At 40.2% G+C, this 21,992-nt stretch overlaps 1 protein-coding gene across 9 annotated transcripts in view; it reads left to right on the top strand.

The window, feature by feature from the left end:
- The window catches only part of RARB (retinoic acid receptor beta), a 750,738-nt gene that overhangs the window by 77,744 nt on the left and 651,002 nt on the right, over positions 1-21,992 (top strand). The gene's annotated exons all lie outside the window — the stretch shown is intronic.

Raw genomic sequence — 21,992 nt, 5'->3', positions numbered from 1 at the left:
GAAACCAGTAAATGCATGATAATGAAGGATACTCCTTACCGTTGTGACCTTAGAATCTGGGGTCACATGCGTGTCAGCAGGCAATGCTTGTTCACCAATAAATACTAATCACTTGCAAACGATACCTGTCACATATCACATACAAAGTAAAAACCCAACATGCACAGCCTCAGACCACTCAAACAATTTTCTATTTCAAATTAAGCTGCAGCATTGAAAATAGACATGTCCAAAAACATGAATAAAATGCCTGCAGTTGTATGCTTGCAAGCGATTTGTTCCATATAGTCTTCAGGAGGGTAATATGCTTCCTGCAGCACTGTCCAGCATGGTCCTAGCCTGTATTATTAAAGCACATGGAAATGGGGATAGACGGTATTTCGCAAAGTATTTTTTCCCCTCTCTACTAAGGTACTAGCATGGCTATGCAAAAATACAAATAAAAAGTATTCTGCAGGAAACAAAAAGCTTTTTATAGCACAATGATTACAAAAGAAGACAATAAAAGAAACTTGCAAACATTAGAGGTTTAGTAGTACAATTATATGTGGTGGAACATTGTATGCCCCAGTGTGGTATACGGACAATGGGTGTTATGCAGACCTGATTGCAAGGCTGCTAAAAAGCAGACCCCTGTGATCACGTAGCCAACACCGCACCAGAAGGGAAACCCCCCCCCCCTTTTTATGCCTGCCAATAGGCTACAAAAATATTGCAGCCCTGCAAAGAGGACAACGAGGATTCCCTTAAACAGTGAGGTCCGCCTCAAATGAAAGCCTGCTGCATTTTGTGGCGAGCCTCGCTGTTTTAATGGGTGCACTCGCCATTTCCACTTTGCAGAAAAGAACCAGCGAGGTGGAAATGGCGAGTGAAGGGGTTGAGTTGAATATACCTTGAATATACCTCAATGTATGATTTAGACTGCCATTGCCAGTGTTCAGAATGCCGGCATCACTCGTACATTGCATGTCATTTTCATGGTGCATAGCAGCTCTTACCAACTTTCTATTGTGTATGTTTATATATGATTACTTACAGTATATTTGTTTAGAGTATCTTAACATATTTTTTATTATTATTTTTTATTTTATTATTATTATTCAAACTTTTATTTATTCTTTGTGCATTCAATAACTTTGCCACAAAAACTTGCGGCTTGTCACAGGGGAAAATTAATAGCTGTATCTTACATTACTTTGATGTTTGTTTTGGCTCTTTTGGTATTTTATTAAATGATTTTCATTTTATTTTCTAAACAATTTACAAAAACTGCATAAAAACCCAAGTAGCTCTGATAATAAAATGTTCTACTATGTACCGTAAGAAATATTACTACTTTAAGCAAAAAAAAAGTTCAAATATTGCTGACTTGTACAGTTATATGTAGTATGTGGTGTTCGCATAATTATTCCATTGTAGTTATGATAGAAAAAGAACACACACTGTGAAGGTTGTGCCTTGAGTACAAGTAAAATGAAAATGGTGTGTTTTCTCTGCCCATGTCCCACTCTGTGAGCAGCTAATGAAATGCATAAAGCATGACACTGGTGTCTCAAACTGCAGATCAGGCTAGCTCCGTAATAATGTCAGCAGTTATGTCTGGATTGCATGACATGGGTTAAATTGGTAATCCTTGATGCTCAGTGGTGCACATTTTTCTTATGTGCTATTGTATTGCTAATATTTTCCTGACCACTTCACAGTTTACAAGTTACACGTCTATTTATATTACATATGTGTTCACATATTTCTTTTAATGACTTTTGGCTGAATCTCTATTTAAATTGAACTCAGTCTTCGGGGGCGAGTCTCTAACACAGAAATGCGGTAAAAACCCTGTTATCTGGGTTTTTACTGCATTTCTGTATGTTTTGTCCCCCCTCTGCAGTGTCACCGCTGCGGAGGGAATTCGCCAGCAAAAGCTGGCGATTCCCTGCAGAAGCCTATGGGCTTCTTACCGCAGCGCTGTGTGAGGGATCCGTCACGGATCCATGTCAGCATGCACTGCGGCCGGCGCCGTGCTCCACACAGACCCGGAAGTCCAGCACCGGCGCCGCATCGCAAGGGACAGCTCTTATAGCAAGAGCTGTCCCTTGCGTTAATAACTGCATATGTTAGAGCATATGCCGTTATTAATAATGCGATGCCCGGTGATACAGGGCAGCGGATGTTAGAACATCTCGCCCTCAGTCTTTAAGACATTGAGTAAGCTAATTTACCTTTTGTTCTTCCCATATGATCTTTTATTTTCTCTATTACATTTTCTTGTATCTCCAAAGAGGCATTGTGGTTAGCTTTCTCCAGATTGCTGATTTATTGAATAGTAACAACTTTTGGTGGTCATTTATGAAAACCAAATGTATAGTAGCTGTAGATAAAGTGCTGAAACCTTTATGGGGCCTTCACATATGTAGGCATTTTCGGAGCGATTGTAGTTCATTTAACTACATTTCTCAGTAAATGCCCCAACGTTGCTGTGTGTGTAGAGGCCATAGCGATGTAGACGCGCGGCCCCGTGCATCGGTATCTCCCTTTGATTAGTAACCTGCACGATTGTTATTAGTCAGTCTGGGCCAGTGTTCTCATCGGAGAACACTGGCCCTGCCACATTGCTCAGCACACAGTGCTGTGCAGTGCTGTGTGCTGAGCAATCAGAACTTTCTGAGCGATCTAGCATCGTTGATAACGCTCTCCTACACACATCGGTATGTGCGTAGGCCCCATTAAGTAACTAATAAGCTTTTTTCCTTTCTTACTTTCTTTCTCTCTCTAAACTATACTAGGAAAATAGCGGGCACAGTTTGATTGGTTGCTTTGAGCTGTAGATTTTTTTAACACTGCCTCTTTCCTCACTTGCTTACAATGCATTTTGTACATAAATGCTAAGTGAGACAAAACATGAATAACTGGACCTATAAGTTATTTGTTTATTAAAAAAAGTGCAGCAAATTATCCGCCATGGTAAATAGCACAATGCCCTGGCAGCTACAGGGAATAAGCTGAGCTGGCACAGATTTCTGTTACTTTGCTGGTAGCAGAATAATGCATCCATGCTTGAAACGCTGGTAGTTGAAGCCTAACACGGCTTTAAGTGCACTCCTCTATCTTCTCGGTAGCCAGCAATGAATTACCTCATACATTCTTCTTTTTCCTCAACTTTTGTACTTCTGTGCTTTCTTTTGGTTGGGATCTGAAACACAAGATGTCTGCAGGCATTGACATTATATACTGTACAGTACTTCTGTGAAATATTTTTATCAAGTGATGTCTTAGAATGTGATCATCTCTTATTTCTGCCATCATTCCTCACAAATTTTTTCTACTTATTTAAAGAACTGCTCTCTATAGCTCTCTGAATTACTCTTTGAATTTATAGCTTATCCATTACATGTACTTTATCCATTCCAACTCAGCGGTATATTCAATTAGTGTCAGATCCATTCTGACATTCATTTGTCGGAGTGGATTGGACACTGCCTATTCTTTCAGAATGATGGATTTGGCAGCTGCTGCTGCTCACCTGGCTGGCGCTAGAACCCAGGTGCGCTATGGCAGGAGGCGGCCGGGAGGCGGGAGCAGCTCTCACTCATCCCGGCGTGGGGACCTGTGAGTGAGGAGGAGGGTCTGGGAGGCGGTCGGGAGGAATGTGCCGGGTGAGCTGCTGCTCACTAGGCGCCGTCCTCCCTGCTTCAATCCGACATTCAAGTCTGATTGAGATTGCTGTACACAGTGCCAAAACCTCAGATTTGGCTGCGTTTCCAACAAAAGCTATTCCACCAATCCACCTTGTTTCAGACACGTCGGAACATTATGACCTGTCAGAAAAAAACAGACCTTATTGAATAGGTCGGAACCCCTTCTAACCTATTCAATTCGGAAACTGCGGTCTATCCGACAAGACTGTATTTCTGACAGGAATTGAATATAATATACATATATATTAGAGTTCTTTCCTTGGATGCGTCGATACAGCATGGCTAATCGGGCCTGCACACAAAGCGATGTAGGGGCATTGTCGAAGCGATCTTACTAACCCCTACATTGGCTATGTGCAGCCCCTACATCGCTACTTGTGTAGAGTCCATAGCGATGTGCAGCCGGTGATTATTAATCGTACAGGGCCAGTGTCCTCAACGTCGCCAGTGCCCTCAACATCGATATGTGCAGCATCTCCCCGTGTGTAAGCCCCTTAAGATGATCAGTTTTGCTTGGCTACTTGAAATGGCTACAAATGAACTGGTTCTTCTTTCATCCTACTACAAACTAATAAGCTCGCTATAAACCTAATTGTATGTAATTTGCATGAGAAAATTTCACATGGGCCACCTAGATATTAATATTTGAAATCAAAGAAGCAGTTTGCTGTGTCTTGGGAATGGGCATTCTCAGTGGAATCCAGATGGAAGTACACAATAAAAAGACAGTCAACATGTTGACAGGGTAATGCTGGGGCCCTTATTCTATTTGATTTGGACGGATGCATATTTCGGACAGGAAGCGAGTGTTCTTAGCTCCGCCTACCATACGGATCGCTCACACCGTCCGAATGCGGTAAGACGCCGAGCGTATGGACCGAGAGTGGATGTTTCATGTGAACACCTCCTCCATCTGTGGGAACCTCCCCCATCCTCCGATGGTCGCCGACCATCGAATGATGGACCGAGCGGTCAGGCAGCACCGAGTGCACCAGACCACTCAGACATTTTTCCCTATGAAAGCAGGGATATGGACGGGCAGCTGGCATCCGGCTATGTCAGTTGTCCGCCCCCCACATGTGCGTCACAGCCACATTACCATAGGTACGCCCCACATTTTCATGGGAACACCCATGAAACGCGGAGTGTACGCATATGGCAATGTGCCCAAACAGCTCTTCACGCCCCTCTCCACCTCCTGCTCGGATGGTTCCGTACGATCGTTTTCTGCATGGACCTCACTCTGTGTTCGGACGTGCGAGGCGTTCGCACATGCGCAGATACGCCTCTGCACATGAGCAAATACCTAACACTGAGCCAGACTCAATCAGAATAAGGGCCATTGGGTGAAATTTAATAGGATGAGAGATTCAGAAAGTGAGATATTTGGTAAGAAATCTCGTTTTTTTAAAGCAGCAATCATTTACACTGCAAAACTAGTTTGATTTTTGAAGTAAATGATTGCCGCTTTAAAAAAAACCCTGGAGATTTCTTACCAAATATCTCACTTTCTGAATCTCTCATCCTATTAAATTTCACCCATTATGTTTTAGCAGGATGCAGGCGAACAGAAGCTATTTTGCAGGATGCAGCTTTATCTGTTCACACATGTGTCCACACATGGTTTTTCATGATTTCTAGAGTTAAGCACTTGGGGGGAGGGTTAGGGTTAAGGTGCCCATACACATTACAATTATTGTATACAATATCGCATCTCATCGCATCTTGGTTTTGTGCAGCACATACTTTTTGTACTAGATCTCATCTCATCGCAAAACCGAGATTCGATGAGATGCGATATTGTATACAATATTGTATACAATAATTGTAACGTGTATGGGCACCTTAAGGCTGATAGAGAGGACTGCTAGGGTTAGGTACTTATCAGAGGTTTAGGTAGTGGAAAAGGGTCAGTTACAGTTAGCTGCTATGTATAGATTAGGATTACTGTAGGTTTAAAACAACACAAAAAAGTTGACCATTTACTATATCGACAATATGCATGGTAACGTTTGACCCTGTCGACCTAAATCCATGTTGACTATTTACCATTGACCTTTTGACCCTGTCATAATATATAGACTATCAACCATCTGGTGCAGACCTACTGACAGTCTATCTAGACACTGTTGATCAAATAGTAGGTGTGTTACATTTATTTCTAATGTATACAAAAAAATGTGACCTTGTACAAAATCGCTGAAAATGCAGCAAATAGCCCCTCTTGGCGCCGCAGGTCATACGAGTTTTGACTTCAACAAGCGTCTTTCTCTCTTAAAATGTGCATTTTATTTGCATAAGTAAAAAAATGTAAGCTAGTTTACATTTATTCATTTTAAGTGCGACATTTGTACATCTGTGTGCTTCTAAGTCTGAATCTGTTTAGCAAGTGCTAGGATGCAGCAGCCAATATTGCTGCATCTTGGAATGTCCCAGCCTTGACATATTGTTTAGATATAAGGTGTATGAGGATGCATCTATGCACCCATGCTGCGTACAGTTCTGTGTACATCAGCATAGCTGTTAACATCAACCAAGACAATCAGTAATTATTAAGTTCATTTTTTGCCATTTGCAAATTAGCATCAGCAATCATAAATGCTACCAGTTTACAGTCAGAAAAGGGATTCTGAAAGCAAAGTAATGACACGTAAAAATGACTGGGAAATGTGAATTCCTGTTAAAATGCTAAATGTGTTTCTTGTGGGACAGGGAATCCATGCTCTGTTTACCACTACTCAGACTCCAGAGCACTAAATATTTCTGACTGTGAAATAGATGCGTTCTTGGCGATGTAGCTCAAGGCGAAGGTTACCAGGTGAGTGAATTAACCGAGGACACCTGTGTACAATATATCTTGCACAGCTGATCTATTTGCGAACTGATGACATTTAAACAGCTGGAACACCATCTTTTCTGTAAATTCCTGATTTAGTTAGGGATCTGCAGCACAGCTTTTAAAAAAGGAGGACCACATAATTAGCTTTGATCCAACGAATTGTATGCTATCCTCTACAGTATAGAACATTTTTTACAAATAAAAATGTTGATCTTTGGATATGGGGATTTAAATTGCACTGCATCTCATGCTATCTCCTGTTGCTCTGTAGATTTGGTAAGTTCAGTATGGGTGGATTCAGTATGAAATCCCGGCGGTCGGGATCCCGGTGTTCAAAATCCCGACGCCGGAATCCCGACCGCCGAAATCCCGACAAGGGGGGGGGACGTGGATAGACACATTCCCAATTTTACAACATTTTCCACTAGCATTTCTACAGACGCAGCACTATGTGGCTGGTCTCTCCAGAGTGCTCTCACCAAAGGACTACAGTAACCCATTGGATACGTTGTTGTTAAAGGAAAACGTCTCTTGTAATGCGATTTCGACTCATGCATTTCTACATACTCCTCTTCAATATGACAATTTACGAACTGGGATGACACAATGGAGAGAACACCTACCTATGTTGACTATAAAAAAATTATTGAAAGCCCTAGAAGTTTCTATTAAACTGGTACCAGCTGCGTCATATGTAGAAATATTTCTTAATGTGTTACATAGAACTTATTTGTCACCACAGCATAGATACTTGATGGGATTAATCTCTGACCATCTATGCCCGCGATGTGGTACACAAGGGGCCGAGCTATTTCACTGTCTGTGGAAATGCCCAGAAATAGAGAGATGTTGGGCTCAAGTATGGAGATATACTACACAGTATTTAGTTTCTGCATTATTATTAACTGCAGAATGGGCAATCTTTGGTCTTATGCTGGAGGGTACTCTTATCAACCAAGGAGTACGCAAACTCTTGATTATTATATCAGCGATTACCAAAAAGTGTATATTGCTATTTTGGTTGCATACTACGGCACCACCATTCTCCTTTTTTTCTTAGAGAATTAAATTATATATTTAAAATGGAATGGTTGGAAGCATCCATGAGAAAAGATATAGTTGCTGAAAATTTTTTCAACACATGGGAAAGTTAAATTGAAACACAAACCCATGATATAAAGGTCCATATATGGAGTTCTAAATTGGGGGCCTAGAAAGGGGGAATATTGATTGAGAGGAGAACCGGACCGACCATACCACGCAGAGATAATTACATTGGTTTTCTTTCTTTATGAATAATCAAGAATTGGAAGTGTTTGTCAATTTTTTTTCTTCCTTTCTCTTTTTTCTCCTTTTTTTTTCTTTTCTCAATTTATATCTGTACAGAAAGTCTTTAGCTAAGCATGGTACTGAGAGAATCTTGATGATATGAAAATAATCTTGTTTATTTTACTCTTTTGTATCTTAAGTTTTGCACTATATACAAGCAATTGGTTGTATTGATTTTTTATTTTATGCTTCAATAAAATAAATTAAATTAAAAAAAGTTCAGTATGGCGTTCAATCTTAATGGTTAAATTAATTTGCTACAAGTTGGGTTCTGTGAGCCGGTTTCACAGTGAACATTCACTATGATTGCATTTGCAATTCAATTGAAACATTGCATTGGTTATATTGAGGAAACTCACTTTTTCCTGTGCAGCCACCTGAGCCAGTCAATAGTTAGGGGATAATCTTTATTTTAAGCTAGTAATGCCGGGATACAGTGCAGAATCTCTTGAACATAAATCATGCACTTGGGTAGTGTGTGCGTGGGGGGGGGGGGGGGGGGCGCAGTGGGAGTTTGAACTACAGTATATATATCTGACAACAAAGACAGTTAAAGTTCAATAATGGGTTAAATAGATAGTAATAGTTTTATTTTTATAGAGTTTTTTCCAATAGGACTCAGACCTCACATGAACACAATACTAAAGATTTAAGTAATACAGCATTAATCAGACAGGTTGTGTATTCCACTCTCACAAGATACCGTGAGAGGCAGCTGGAATAGTCCACCCCATGCCACAAAATGGGGTGATTGCAGCTCAGAGTAGGGTCCCAACAAAACTGTCAGGTCCATGTATCTTTCTTCCCATAAACAAGTGCCACAAGGTATGACATGTACACTAGTGTTGTATTAATGGGAGAGGGGATTTAGAACCTGCAAATGGAAGCTAAGAAGCATTTATCAACTTTTGACAAAATAGTATCAAAACTTTGAAAACTCACTTTACATACATTTTTTCTGTAACCAAAAATGCTAGGAAGAATTTCATTTTTTGAAAGATGCATACTTGTTAGAATTTATCCACCATTAACGAACAGGGCAAAAATCAGCCACTTGTTACATATGACGAACCTTTAGTACAGTACTTCCTTACAGCCATTAACATCTTCTATATGGTACTGCTGTCTCAGATGTTACTTTTTGGGGTCTAGGATGGTTTCTTCACTCTTTCACAAACATTTCCCAGCTCACAGTTTGTAGAGAAGCTGTACAGCCTCGCTGCGAGTCCCACACACTGCCACTTCTCACTGATACTCAGATTTCTGAGGGGCCTGCATTTACTCAGTGTATGCGAGTTTCATGATACAAACTCGCTCCTAATTGAATTAGCCCCACGGTGTCTTGCCCAGCTCACGGCAATGCCATCCACTGTGTGTGTGTGTGTCAGCCGTTTAGATAAAAATAGTACTGGAGGCATGGAGGATGCTAACATGATTAAAAGGCAGTTATTGGACAGGAGCAAAACAGAAGTGTCCCATAGGGACAGTATCTATTGATGTTATGGTGACTGGAATTGGTATGTGACACACATGTGCCTTTATATTTATGTGAAGTAAAGTTATAATTCAGTAAACACTCTTTTATTATCATTAATTGTAATTACTAACATTCATGAGCTTTTATTACGTTTTAAATTTAATTTAGTGCCATGTGTAAATGTTTAGCTTTATTGAACATTTTATCATTTGCAGCATAGCAATAGCAAAACTAATACTGTATATATAGACCCCATATAAATGGATGAAGCCTAGCGTGTGATTCCTTAGTGATTAAAGCCATCTCTCTTGGCTGAGACATTATTATCCCCCCAAATCTTTAAGCTTTTCTGGAGCACTAAGGGTTAAAGAATTCCTCCTTTAAATAAAATATGTAACAAAGCTAGAACAGGTCCACAAATATCTGCTTATGTTTTATTAGTGCAACCACAGGATCACATTTTTAATGCAGTTTTATGAATCCCAGTAGCAGTTGTTTGGCCTTCTATTGGGTCAATGGGTGCTTGCAGTGATATCACAGCACTGCCTGCTATAATTGAGGCAGTAACTTAAGTTTCAAAATTTATAGCAATTATGTATCCAGAAGCAGAACTGAAGATTATGCTACAGTTTTTACTTAGTTTTATAATGCGAATGTGCACAAAGCAGGCATGCCTATGTCTGTGCCATGTTTTTTCTCATATATTCAACTTACGCTGCACCACAGGGACGGGAAGAAGCAGTAGAGCCTAGGCTAAGTACAGAATGGGTGTGCAACTAAATTACATGCGGATGGAGAAGTATCAATAGGGCTGGTGCAATTATATGAGATCAGTAGGACTTAGCTCCTGCTTTTTAGCTGTTTGTGGATTAAACTACAGTTTACAGAACTTCATTTATGTCCTTCATAGCTAGTGTATGTTCTGATATTTAATTAAATTTATTAGCACCTGCCTGTTCACATTACTTCCCCATTTATACCCCTTTAGACCAGCCTAAATAACCCGGTTTTTGCACTGGAGCGAGCAAAAAGCCAGGCTTGCAAGCAGTGTAAACGCTCCAATTTGAAATGACCCGGTTCACGATACCCCAGGAATTCCAACTGGGTAATGAGCAGGGTTCAACATAGGTTCAACCCTGCTCACTGTACACTGTAAACGAGTAGCCAGGGTCGATGCAACGCAGGGCCTGATGCTCTCATCTCACAGTGCCGGCTCAGGGTCTGCCTCCATTGATGTCATTAGCCTGGCATTATGCTGGGTGGGGAGGCAAAAGGGTCACAAGTCAGGTCGCACCCAGGTTAGAGCTGGGTCTAAATCCTGGGTGTGACCCAGCTTGCTGGTGTAAAAGGTGATTACAAACAACTGCTGCAGGAAAAACAAATCTTATTTAGTTTTTAAGAGATAACTAAAGGATATTGTATTTAATTATTTTTACTATATGATAAGAAATAGTTAAGTTTAAGAAATAAAAATGTGCGGGTTCTCCCCCATCCAAATTCATAACCAGCCCTGGATGGCATTGGAAAATAAGCATAACATTGTTGTAGGGATATTTTCCGATGAAAAGCACCAGGCTGCTAAAGCAGGGAGATGACCAAAGCTAGGGATCCCCTTGCAATAATTCCTAACCAGACCCAAACTGGTCAACCTAAGGCTCAAATCTCTTGGAAAGTCTGGACTTTTAGCAGTAATTGAGAGACACCAGCCATCAGGTGCATCTTTGTCAACATTTTAACTGTCCACATATTATGTTTTTGATTACCTTTTTGTTGTTTTTTCACCTTGTCGATATTTTTTCAGTCAACATTTTTCAAAACTTTCTTTTAGTGAAGCATAATATAAACTTACAATCAAAATGTCATCTTTGTGTACAGTACATAAAACTATATATTATTATTACAATTTGATATGCAATACAAAGAAATATATACCATTGTACATTGTGTAGTAGTATCTTTTGTTACAATTATCTAGCGCAATATATTAAAGGGATTTTGGGGAAGTATGCCTGGATCCGTGCCCATTCTTCCCTTGCAAAGGGGTACACTATCAGCAGAAGCAGTGTATCTATAAATCATGTAACAGCAATCGATATTCGAGGATCTCGTAAATACATTTCTGTTTCATACCATAATGTATTTTTAAAACATTTTCATATCTGCTCTTTCAGAGACTCTGACAAGGTTCTATGTAACTTTTCCATACCTTGACATTTTTTTCAGTGAGCTCTCTTTTTATAATGAAGCCTCAAGCCACTCCATTGTAAAGATATAAAGCAATTTTGCCAAAAGAAGTGATAATGGGGGGCTGTAGGTTGGATCCACACATAATTTTTTTAGCAACCGTAGATATTATTATGAGAATTTTCTAACTCCATATGCTATTTGAGTTCTTTCTGGTGTAATGCCAAATATCGCCCAAATGTTGAGGAACGTATTTCGAAGTCTGGATCCAAAATATCGGGAATTCCCATAATCAGTGAAACAATTCTGCTCTTTGAGATCCACACCTGGGACATGAATGATTTGTTAACATTTCCATGAGATATTAGTGATGTTGCGACAAATATGTTTTATGAAGTATATTTAAAAATAATTTCATAGGATGTTGCTGATTCTAATTTAATGGATAATTCAAATGATTTTAGTATTTTGGGGGGGGACTGAGTGATGGGAATTGATTCCTCCATTGTGCTAATCCTGTTTTTTGAGTCTCATAATTTAGAGGGCTATGAAGGAATGAGTAATGCACAGAAATCGCTTTGAAAGAAGAATATTCCATCATTAGAAAGTTGACTTATAGGTTGTTTTAATCTTTTGGGGAAAGCACCTCGGAGAGACCAGCCACATAGTATTGTGCCTGCAGGCATGCCAAGGGAAAAGGCCTTATTATTGGGAACTGTTCCACTGCCTGCACAAATTGTAATGTTTCCCTGTTTCACAGTTCATGAGTTGTTATATAGTTTTTAAGCCATTCTTGTTCCATATTGTAAAGGGGTAACTTGTGTTTCTGTTTTGAAAGGACAGATTATGTACGAAGGGTAGGAATATTATTATTAACAGTTTATATTAATTAACAGTCTTATTTAGCGCAGCATATTCCGTTGCACTTTGCAAAAGGAGACAGTGATACAACAAACTGGGTATTTACAGACAGTCAAATAAGGATACTTACAAATGTATAGTATTTTTATGGTGTAGCGCTGTGCTGTGGACATCAAAAGTGGGTTTGCACAAACTGATATGGGAATTTCTTCCTCTTGTATGTGCAAGAAAGAAATTGTACTATTGCCAATTAAGAAAGCTGCCTCTGTAGTAGTATTATAATAAATATTATCCCCATGTAGCCAGTCTGGTAATTAACATTAATGGGAAGCATGACTGTATTCCGTATAATACCTCCATTAAATCTTGTTGTTTTAACTTTATCAGACTAGGGGGGAGATTCTCTAAGCTAAAAATGCAGTAAACCCCCCCCCCCCCCCCCCGTTATCAGGGTTTTTACCGCATTTTGGGATGCTGTAAGCATCCCCCGCCGGGTTACCGGCGGGGGGCATCGTCAGAAAAATCTGGGGATGCCCCATAGAAGCCAATGGGCTTCTACCACAACCCTCCGCCGCCACCCCGCATGGACCCCCGCCGCCCCGCATCGCCCCTCTCACCTGTGTCCGGGCAGCACAGAGCTGTGCTGCCCGGACCTGTGACCTCCTCCCTGCACTGATCCTCTTTCGGGTGCAGGGAGGAGGAGAGCCAGGCGCAGCAGCAGCAGCGCCGGGTTTGGGAGGGAGGGGGGAGCCACCGGGACCTGCTGGGACCCGGCGACTCTCACCGCAAAGGACAGCTCTTAACGCAAGAGCTGTCCTTTTCTATAATTATCGCATATGTTAGAACATATGCGATAATTATAATTGCGATGGGCGGCGAAGGGGGGCGGAGAGTGTTAGAGAATCTCCAAAGGAAAAATATTGTGGAGCGCTAAAAACGGATCAATTGGATATTACAAGGTTAATTTATTAAAAAGAAACATAAAAAAGTCATCAATGACAATAATTTAAAATGGTATATGTATAAAGGTTTAGACAATCAAGGTTTATACTTATATATCTGGAACACTGCTGGTTTTATCTTGCTCCCATATAAATACTGGGCTCCTTGATCCACTGGATTTATACCCCTTGATGGTATGAAAAACGGAATACAGTGCTGGATTGCGAAAATAACGCTGTAGGATGATCTTGTTCCCAATTTATTGTGGGGTCCTCACAATGGTGTGAAATTTGTAATCCACAGTGGGTTTGTTCACGCTGGAGGATGGTCTTATTCCTGGATGTTGGAAAGGTCCTCACAATATATGCGGAATTGGGGATCCACAGTGGGTGGGAGATTAAGTCCCATGCAAGGAGGTAGCAATCCGGGTATTGGGCAATGAGGGGGTCCAAGGGTGGGCAGGGAGTGATGAACGGCAGTGTCCAGAATGATTTCAGAGTCCAAGTTAAAAGTAGCAAGTGCTGCCTAACATGTTTCGTCGTAACCTTACGACTTTATCAAAGGTATCATACCTTTGATAAAGTCATAAGGTTACGACGAAACATGTTATCCCCAAAGAGATTGAATGAAAAATTAAGTATGCATTGCTTTCTGTAGATATATGTGTCTTTATTGATGCAGATATCAGCATAGTTGTTCTAGTGTTGGCTAGTTTGCCAACATACTGTTGGATAGCTTTACTGTATATACAATATAACTTCTTGTGTAACTGATTGATGTGTCTATTCTTGCCTCTTTATAGCATATGATAATGCAACTATTCCTAATATTATGACAGCCGTTTATGTACATATTTGCATTTCTTTTGTTCCTTTAGTCTAAAGTATTTTAATATATTTGGTTTTAAATTTTGCACTGGGCATAGGGCGCACTGAGGTTTCCCTGCACCTTCACCCGTTCAGCATGCCGCTGATTGGTCAGTGTTGATCAATTGGTGGTAATGTGGATACAGGTGTGATTGGCGGTGGCCTTTGTTGCTCCCTAGCCTGATTGGTGAATGTGGACTCTGTGGTGAATAAAAACCTGCTTTGATTCATATGTACCTTGTTCCCTGACGACGGGTGAAATATCCCGAAACATGTCGGAATAAAGACATACTTTTTGAAATTGAACAGCCTCATGAGTGCCGCTTCTATTTGTTGGTATATGTATATATATGTATATATATATATATATATATATATATATATATATATATATATATATATATATATATGTCTTCCCCTGAGATTGCCTGTATGCTACTGCCTGTAAATATGATCGCGTGTGGAATCAACCTGGTATGCTGTGACCTGCTGTTGAAAATAAACATCAAAGGCTTAATCTGAGTCCCCGTGTTTGTGATCTGTGTCACAATATACTGTATATAGTGTGTGTGGATTTAGGAGTCTTTGGAGGAGGTAAGTGTAGTTGAGGGGGGGGGGGGGGCGGACCCAACACTGCACCACTGCATGTGAAGGAGACTGTTTTTCATAGCACCTGTTTATTTTCTCGTACCAGCATGAAGAATAGAATTGTTATAAATGTGTTATGGAGAATTTTAAGGAATTCATGAGGAAATTTTGGCAATGTCTGTTTAATTTTATCCTGCAATAATGCAGGTGCAATTGAGACAGATTTGTTTTTCCTCGTATAAGACCCCCTTGTGGTTACATTATATGCGTGTGTATATTCTGGGACAATTTCACAACATAAGCATTTTTTCACTTAGACAGCTTCCATAACAAATTGAAATAAAATCCAGGCCTGATTGATGTTCTCTGTGTCATGCACAGACCAAGTTCCATCTATTAAGTGTGGTTTGCTAAGGAAGCAATATTACAAGCATTTTGATGTTTTTCTTATTAAGCAGAAAAAAAGTCCAGCAACTGCCATACAGCTTGCGTTAAATAATGCAGAGAATGCAAAGCGTTTGAAGCAGAATTTAAATGTATTTTCTTCCCCCATAAGGTACAGAAAATGCTCTTTTCTAGACTGAATATTAGTATAGACTATTAAATTCGTAGGATGAAAGAGAGTGGCTGAGTACAACATAATGGAGTCTACCATATTCATCTCTTTCAAATATGACCTCACTCAACCTTTCCTATTTTACAGTGGATATTCTCATTCCCTTAATGAACTGTTCTAACACAAGTCTATTTTGGAATGTGAAACTGTCTCTATACCTAACAAATGTCCTGTCTTTCTCTGTCCAATATATAAATAATATTACAATACTACAATGGTCACTTTTTGGAGCAAAGAGACTTGGGGGGGTTATTCTGGTTGGTTTGCAAAAACAAACTCCTTTAATGGACAAAACCATGTGCACTGCAGGGGGAGGCTGATGTAACATGTGCAAAGAGAGTTACATTTGGGTGGGGTGTGTTCAAACTAAATTGCAGTGTAAGAATAAAGCAGCCAGTATTTACTCTGCACAAAAACAAAATAACCCAAATCTAACTGTGTCTGCACATGTTACATCAGCCCCACCTGCAATGCACATGGTTTTGTCCATTAAAGTGTTGAGTAAAGCAGAGTATGGTCCGGACCTTGCCCTACTTGTAGCTCCATAATGATAGGCTACACTCTGCCAACTGCACATGTAAAGTAAGTTGTAATGGCGCTACCATTGGGAGTTACTAGACCATCCTTCCTACAGCCCTGACCTGACACCAAGTGTTTTCAAACTCTTTGAGCCATTGAAAAAGCACCTGGGCAGAATCAATTTGCAGCAGATAGTGAAGTTCAGCAAGTTCAGCACCGCTTACCCACTTGGACTGTCTGGTGAGTGCTTCCTCCATCCTCTTCTTTGCTCTGACGGGTTGGTGATGAGTCTTTTTGCCCCCTGGTGTTTGCTTCTTCCTGCTTCAGCAGCTAGCTCCAGTGTCTCCTCATGGTGTAAGGCAGGAATGGGGAACCTCAGGCCCTGGGGCCGTATGCGGCCCCCGTAGCCATCTGAGTGGCCCTCCCACCCACCACACAAGATTCCTCTTAATCAACAGCAACTGGAGACTGACAGTCCTATTCAGCAGCAGCCACCGAAGCGTGGGACAGCTGCAACAGGACAATTTGTAAGAGACATTTTTAAATATGGCCCCTGAAGGATTTTTTCCCCCATACAAACGGCCCTTGGCACAAAAAAGGTTCCCCACCCCTGGTGTAAGGGATGGCAGCAACATGAGTGTCCACTGGGAGCTGTCATCTTGTTGGAGTTCAACAAATAGACAGATGGACATTCGCCCATCCACACTGCAACCAATCAGCAGAACACAGGAAGTTTAAAGCTGAGGCTCTGACTTCAAACAGACGCCAATACAATGCTTTCAAACTGCTGTAAGGTTCCGCATCCGGAGCTCCAGCTAAATTCTTCAGATCAGCATTGCTGTATTCTTCGTTTCTTCAGCTCCAGTCCAGTAATCCTGGTAAAATCTCCAGAGCAAGTATATGTACAATTAATTGTTTCTTTGGTACCGATCCAGTAATTCTTGTAAAACTCTGGATCAAGGATTTCCTCATTTCTCCAGCTCTGGTCCAGGAATCCTGGTAAAATCTCTGGATCAAGTACTTCATATTTGTCTTCAGCTCTAGCCAGTCATTCTGGTAATTACCTGGATCAGTACTCCTCTTCTCTTACACCTGTCTGCAACTACGACTTCATCTGTCTTTGAATATCTATTCATCAGTTGCCAGCGTTGATCAGTCCATAAAGAGGTCCAGACAGGGGGCTGCAACCTGCACCATAAGGCCACCAAAATCCACACCTCCTTGAGGTGGTTCTCTGTGAAGACAACTTGCCATGTACTGGGTAACATTGACTCCTTTTGGAATTATCTGATGTTTTCTATTTTATGCTCAAGACTTCATCCAATTTGCAAGACTACAATAATCATCTACCAAACTTCCGGTACCTCAAGTATTCACAAAAAAACAACCTGTGTGATACGGGTGCGTCCTAATACATCTAGCCTCAATTCATCAGTCACAGCAAGATGCATCACAGGAGTGAGCCAGCAGTTCCCAGGCACCATGTTTTCAGCAAATATGCATACAGTATTATTCACATTTCTACAATGTAACATCATTTTGTATATGAATACAGAAGCAGTCACACACAGAATAAGAATGCTGTCTATCATTTTAATCATAGAAAACTGCTTGTGCATTCTATTAGCATAGCAATGCAAATATGATGCATTTTAATGGAAAAACAGACGTAGTGCTACCGAGATGGGACACAGCAAGCAAACTTTGTTTTATATGGAAAAAAAGAGGAATTAAGAATGAATGTGCCAGCAGTGCCTCTCATTATATTTTGGGAGGTGGTCTCATCCACAGTGGGAAGTAAGGTAGGTGGAGTGAACATTGAATGAGTGCAGCTACAGTAAGCGAGAGCAGGATTACCATCTCTTTTGTTACACATAGAGGGACTTATTAAGGATTGCATGCTTTAAGACATGTCAAACTTTCAAAAACAGTTTCTAAGAAAATTAGTAATAGTATGCACACTGCTTCAACAAGGGGCATTTTAAGAGATGAGGAGGCCAGCTTGATCTGGAGAGGTTGAATAATAAATAGGGGTCCACAGACTGTCCATGTTGTATCCTCCAGCTCTGACTTCACTGCTGTGTATGATGACCCAATCTGATTTTATTTTTTTCACTACATTTGTGCATACGCTTTTTCAATGCCCTTCTGTATTAATATAATGATGTTATTAGTGCCTTCAAGTTGATGATAACGTATGGCAGCCCAATGGATAGCTGACTTGAACAAACTTCAATCTTTAGTCAAGGGGCTTAGTGTAAATAGTGTGGCATCCATTGATTTGATTGTATCAAGCCATCTCACTGCTACAGTAGTCTTCTCCTTGTTCATTGGCATTCGACTTTTCCAAGCATGAATTTCTCTAGAGATCTCTTTGTTCACATCAAAGGCCAAATGTAATAGCCCCCTATTTCAGCAGCCGTGTGGGATGCCACTTACTAGGCAAATCCATGCTGGCCGAACTCGGAGGTTATTGCATTTGGCTGAATGTATCCAAAGTAGGAAAGGTGCAGTCATGTGTACTTCTAGGGCGAGCTTAGCTTTTATCTTGTCTAATTAATGTATTGTCATCAATATTTTTTTACCATCAGCCAGCAACTTTGTCACAAAATCAACTTGACACCTTTGGATACAATTGTGGTCACCACAGATTTTTTGAAATAGTACTAAAGGGGCATACACATGGGGCAATTTTAACTATATTTCTACGAAGTTTGACTAGATGGCTTAGAAATGGAGCACTGATTGCTTCAGGTGTATAGTGACGGCCACGCCCTCACCCGCAGGGAGAGACAGTGCTTGGCGGTGCTTTGCCTGTAAACAATAGGCATAGTGCTTTGCCTGTAAACATAGCAAGTGTGCACTGATGATGACCATGTCTATAATTCTAAGCATTCGAATAGGGCAGGTTTGGCTATTTACAGAAGATGTACAATGATTCCGTACATGCGAAGCGGTTGTAATTGAGCCTGACATGCATCAGAGTTCTAATGAATTTAAATTGGTTGTCATTTTTTTATACTGAGATTTCAAAAGGAATTAGAGATTCGGAATTGTTACATTTTAAAGTGTTGCACTATTTGGCTTCTGACTTAGTTTATACTTTAACTGCCAATAAAACATTTTCTCTTTTGTTATACTTCTCTGACAAAGCAATATGACATGGCACATTGGATCTTTCAATCAAGCCACAAGCCCCAAAAGCTTAAGAAGTGACTGCGAAAGTGCCATTTACTGGTCGTCATCTTGCCTAGCATCTGACATTAATAGTCAAGGAAACTAAATCATCCTCTTGCACACAGACACAATGGGCCATAAGCTCTGATCCCAAATGGGAATAATATGTTGATGAATTCTCTCTCTCATCAGCTGCCAATCGCTTTCACTTTCATTGACATTTGTTTCTTCCCCATATCTTATTTGCCTCATTAAGGACCATATGTCAGTGTGTTTTCTAGTTTCCCATAGCAAACAACATTCCCTTGTACAATTGCATTACTTTACTGACAATTAAGAGTTCCATTTGTGCAAGGTATAATCTGATGATGCTTACCGGTTTTCTCTGCTGTGCAACGACAGTTTGCAAATAGTAATGAGACACAGGAAAATAGAAATGTAATACAATGAGGATGTTATCGACGGTGGAACACACTTGCCAAGATGACAGCAGTGCTGTTGGCTAGCATTTGGTTGCCATAATTAATGTGTGGAGATGACAGATCCATTGGCATTTAACGTGGGTGGTTTTTCCAAAGCTTTGCAAAATTTATATCCGTATTACTCCAATGTATAAGAAACAATCTAGGTCACATTCACAAAAGCACTGCATACATGGCAAATTAAATAATAAAGGAATGATGACCCTTTAAATAATTTACAGGACAAAAATAATACTGTATATATTAAAATATATCTTCCGTCTGCGTACTGCATATAATAATGTTGCGTTTGAAGCTTCCCTCTGGAAGATCCACATCACCACATTTCTGAAGAATGTCTTTGTTACAAGTTTGGAAAGTAAGGTTATTCTTTTATTATATAGTCACAATTGAGACTTTAGGAAGAGATCCTGAGTCAGGTTGGTGCAAAGCTCCTGACAGCATTGACAGAGATACCCATGGTAATGAGCAAAGGATGACAGAACAATTAATGTAATGGCAGGCAAACTCCTATTTATCAAAATCAGCCCCCTCATTAGCCACTTAGAGATATGGCATGTCAACACTTGGTTCATAAATGTGTTAATGAACCTGTGAATGCAGGTAATGAAAAACAAGATAAAACATTAAAGACGTAAAGAGTTGGGGATAATAGATTCTGAGTTCTTGGTTTTATAGATATGTTGCTAAATGGCTGCTAAAATGCTGAGGTCAAAACATTTTCTCTTTTAAAGATTTTTTACTTTTAAATGTTAATGTATTTGAGTAGTACTATTTTTGTTAGTTTGCTAGCAGAGTCAGTGTCCTGTATCTTTCAGTATAGAATCAGTCAATGTAATACCAATGTTATGAAGGTTTAAATAGACTTAATTAGAATTTTGGCATTATGTTTCATTTTATTTGCTATTGTGAAAATATGAAGATCTCTGTAGTAAATGTGATTATTGTTTTTGGTACTTGTTTCCTAGCACGGCCACAATCGGGATCGGTCGCGGCTCTTATTTAGTGCACTTTAAGGGCCGCGATCACCCCCGACGGACGCGATTCTCTTGATTTTTGCTAATCCTGTGTATCGTGTACCATGCTTCAATTACCGCGACACGACCGACGCGATAATTGAAGATTTTCCTGAAATCGGGTGGATTACCAGATATCGGTCCCATCGGGAACACTAAATGACAGGATTTATTGTCCCCGACGCGACCGACGCGATAATTGAAGCATTCACCGATATCGGGGGTTTTAACATATATCGGTCCCATCGGGAGCACTAAATGTCAGTATTCAATGCCCCCGACGCGACCGACGCGATTTTTTTATCAAAAGCAGCCATTTTATGGTTGTACATGGCTGCTTCCAATACAACCCCACATTTACACCCACATGTACAAGTTGCACCCTATTTTTAATGCGGGGTACACACCAGGGTCGTCAGTGTCTGGTCCAACGCGCTCACGATGACGCGGGAGGGCACGACCCGCTCACGATGTGCACCGTGAGCGGGTCCGATCCGCTCAATAACGACCGACCGACCCGCGGGACCGCGCATCGGATCGGAATCGTTCCACACCAGGTCAGAAAAGGGCCCAATCAACACACAATCTACATCCAATTGATCGGAATTGGATCTAGATTGTGCTGATCGGGCCCTAGTCGTCCTGGTGTGTACCCAGCATTACTCCACCTCAACTATCGGTCCCATCGGGAGCACTGAATGTCACTATTCAATGCCCCTGACATGAGCTACGACATTTTTTTTATCAAAAGCAGCCATTTTATGGTTTTACATGGCTGCTTCCAATTGAACCCCACATTTACACCCACAATTACAGTTTACACCCAATTTATAACTAAACCTGAACTATCGCTCCCATCGGGAGCACTGAATGTCTGTATTCAATACCCCTGACGCGAGCGATTAAATGTGTTTTATTGCAAACACCCATTTACAATTTACACACTATTTCAACACACTATTTCAAACTACACCTGAACTATCGTTCCCATCGGGAGCACTGAATGTCATTATTCAATGGCCCTGATGCGAGCGACGCAAATTTAAACACACATTTACACCCGAAATAATAAATAACACGACACATGATAATATATTTCAACACTTTTATTGAAAAGTTATTTTTTTTACCTTTCTTTTTTTTAAACCTATTTCAAAATTTATTATTTTTTTCCTTTTTTTTTTTTTTTAATGAAACATATTTTATTACATTACATAGAAAACAATCAATAAATACAAATATTATGTTTTTTGTCTTTTATTTTTTTTATTTTTTTTTCTTTTTTTAAATTTTTTTTTTTTAACAATTTAAATGTCATTTTTAAAATATTTTTTGACATTTTTCTTTAGGTTCATTTTTTTTTATTTTTAAACAATACGAATGTCGACACACAAAATACAA

Source organism: Crinia signifera, chromosome 5 (genome assembly GCF_055691185.1).
Source record: "Crinia signifera chromosome 5, ASM5569118v1, whole genome shotgun sequence".
NCBI classification, from domain to species: Eukaryota; Metazoa; Chordata; class Amphibia; order Anura; family Myobatrachidae; genus Crinia; species Crinia signifera.
The sequence above is the reverse complement of the archived record's forward strand: the minus strand, read 5'-3'. Positions and strand labels throughout refer to the sequence as shown.